The 3,199-nt window shown below is 37.5% G+C and overlaps 1 long non-coding RNA gene across 4 annotated transcripts; it reads right to left on the bottom strand.

Moving 5' to 3' along the window:
* Positions 1-206: 206 nt before the first annotated feature.
* On the bottom strand, positions 207-2,817 carry LOC149560518 (uncharacterized). Of its 4 annotated transcripts, XR_016363701.1 has the most exons (4): positions 2,160-2,811; positions 2,004-2,073; positions 1,748-1,896; positions 207-595 (listed from the first exon to the last, which is right to left on the bottom strand). It is a non-coding gene; the product is annotated as an uncharacterized LOC149560518 (long non-coding RNA). The 4 variants fall into 4 exon arrangements; XR_016363702.1 differs by having other exon boundaries at positions 1,350-1,896; positions 2,004-2,817; XR_016363700.1 differs by lacking the exon at positions 207-595 and having other exon boundaries at positions 1,571-1,896.
* Between the last annotated feature and the right edge of the window lie 382 nt (positions 2,818-3,199).

Raw genomic sequence — 3,199 nt, 5'->3', positions numbered from 1 at the left:
ATTGACAAAACATCTTAATGAAAAATAGAGGTGTGTAGGAAAGCTTGACTGTTTGACAAAAACCTCAAAGAAATGTAAAAGCAAGCACTCATGAATGTATAATTCTGAATTAAACACTAATTTAGGAGAGGAAAGAGGGCAGTGAGCAATTAAACTAAGACAAATATTATTCTCACACAAAATCTCATAGGGCCAAAAAGAATACATAAAGAAAAAGAGAATAAGCTAACATTTCAAGCAATTAAAGCTAACCCAAATACATATCATCCTCGGAAACGGGATTGCTTGACAAAATATCTTTATGAAAAATAAAGGTATGTGTAGAAAAGCTAAACTGTTTGATAAAAACCTCAAAGATATGTAAATGCAAGAGCTCCTGAATGTATAATTCTAAATTAAATACTGATTTAGGCGGGGAGAAAAGGGTGTACATAACTTCTGAAATACTGTGGCAGGCATTGACATCTTTCCCAAAGATCTCGATAGCTTTTAGAGTCTCTTCTTGCCTTTTATCACCTCCCTCTGTCCTCCATGATGAATCACCCTTCAAGTATCCCTCTTAATCCTCATAAGAATAACGGACTGCTCCAAATCCCTGATGACCATAAAAATGCACATTGGTGTGTCCAAATAAAATTAGCGCTAGCACGGTACTCCTTGATTTTAGAATCACTATACACAATTTTAACAGAAACTTCTTGAGTTCAAGAATTATAGACTGAACGCCAAAAAAATCAGTTTATAATCCGCCACAGTAAAAAAGAACATGGAACTAGACTGTGACTTATTGGTGTTGTAATGAACAGGGCTCAAGGTTCAGAACAGCCAATATAAGCCACAAGTTCAGACCTGAATTCCAACAGAAAAGTCGTTGAAACCTTAATTGAAAAAAACCTCGGTACGGGCACTTGCCCACTCAAGCAGCCAAAGAAGCACAAGTCCAAACAGAAAAGGAACAACGTCCGGGGTTTGAAATAAGTCTATCCCTAGCCAACGAAGGAACAATAATAGTGGTCGGGCAGAATAAACTACAAAATTTAAAACGTAACAAGCACGGCGAAACAACCCTCTACCATAACCCTGACTTTACCCCACAAGAAAAATTTACCACAGAAGTAATCCTAGAAATCCACTGAGAACTAATATAACAGTGTGCTAATAGCAGGTGATCATTGATTCAATATATAGGATTGATTTCAGAAATAATCTTAACACATAACATATGATTGTGCATTTAAATAGAGATGGGTATTTGCTGAAACCACAGGAAAATCCTAAGTTAACTATTCTAACCGTGTTTAACCACAACAATATCAGAAAGTAGAGAAGGCGCATTTGGGTTATATTACAATCACTGGTAGGGGCAGGCGCAGGCTCTGAACATGTTGAGCATTCGCCCCCACAACAGCAATCGTGCTCAACACTGCCGCCATGACCGAGCTGACGAAAGCCCTTTTTGATATCTAGCCAAAGCTAACACGTCGAACAAATTGATTCAAAATTTACGACAGAAGTAATCCTACAAATCCACTGAGAACTAATATAACAGTGTACTAATAGCAGGTGATCATTGATTCAATATATAGGATTGATTTCAGAAATAATCTTAACACATAACATATGATTGTGCATTTAAATAGAGATGGGTATTTGCTGAAACCACAGGAAAATCCAAAGTTAACTATTCTAACAGTGTTTAACCACAACAGTATCAGAAAGCAGAGTAGGCATATTTGGGTTATATTACAATCACTGGTAGGGACAGGCGCAGGCTCTGAACATGTTGAGCATTCGCCCCCACAACAGCAATCGGGCTCAACACTGCCGCCATGACCGAGCTGATGAAAGCCCTTTTTGATATCTAGCCAATGTTAACACGTCGATCAAATTGATCCACTAGATTTGAAGAAACAATAACAGTATTAGGCAGGATGAACCTCAAATATTAAAACGTAACAGGCAAACAGGCAAAACAACCCACTGCCATAACCATAAACCCTTACCGCTCAAGCAAAATTTGCAGCAACAATGGCTACAAAGAACTCGATGTCGGGTTCTCCTCTTCTTCGGCCCCTGCTCACCATAAGCACACAAGGAAAAGTAAAATTGTCCGGGTCGATGGCAGCCCTTCGAATTTCCAAATAAAGATCAAGACATACCTTCGCCTGCCCATGCTTCACATACCCACTACTCATGTAGTCCAACGTTGCGTATTTCAATTTAAGCATTTTCACAAACACTTGGCGTACACCTTGCATATTACAAGGTCAGTTTGGAATTAAGGCACACATCTCGACTGATTTCCTTGAGTATAGTTCTAAGCATGTCGAACGCCTGGCCTGTGTCTTCCATTCTGCTACATTTTGTTGCGATCATTCTGAATGCTTATCTGCCTGCTAATTTGTTCGGCCTGCCCTCTCGAGTTCATGTTATGTGAAACCCGCACGCCAATGCGAATTATATTTCCATTATAACAAATGGGTTTTATGCTTCACGGCTTCAGGTACTTCAATTTATTTTTGGCATGTTGGTCTTTCCTGCATCCATGAAGTTCTCTTCCAATTTTAACATTCTTGGTAACAGTTCCCTGGCATTTTTGTAGATTGTCCAACGGTAAGATACTTTAAACAAGGACGCAAAGTCGTAGTTCCTGCCATTTTTGTAGATTGTCCAACGGTAAGATACTTCAAACAAGGACGCAAAGTCGTAGTTCCTGCCATTGGTTTTTGAACAGAATTTGATTGTAGATGGTTGAGAAGCATTTTGTGGATGATGACTTTTAATATGAAAAAATTGTGTAATTTTGTTAAGGGGTCTTTTCATGTAAAAAATTTCGTTATTGAATTTAGGAGAAATACTTTTATCATTATGTAAGGTGTAATTTGGCAAGTACAGAAATGAGAGTTAAATATTGATTTTGTAACTATTGATTTTATTTTATTTTGATATAGTATTGATTACAATTGAGGAGGCTATCTCTTTCATTACATCAGTCCTCATAAAATGAGTGGGATTTAAATTTAATTGTCCTAGTTGTTGTTTATTGCCTCTTACAGCTATGATGTTGTTGTAAGAGTCTTCTTTGGAGGAGAGAAGCTTTCATTTGATAACAGTTTTTGTTGGCAGCAATGTTTTGTTGAGGAAACTTGACTTTTGCAATTGATCATTAAAAACAAAAGAAAAATAGTTTTTGCAAATG

Source organism: Cupressus sempervirens, chromosome 4, assembly GCF_028749045.1.
Source record: "Cupressus sempervirens isolate cs-2001-9-10 chromosome 4, ASM2874904v1, whole genome shotgun sequence".
Taxonomy (NCBI): domain Eukaryota; kingdom Viridiplantae; phylum Streptophyta; class Pinopsida; order Cupressales; family Cupressaceae; genus Cupressus; species Cupressus sempervirens.
Note: the sequence above shows the minus strand (reverse complement) of the source record. Positions and strands in the feature narration are given on the sequence as shown.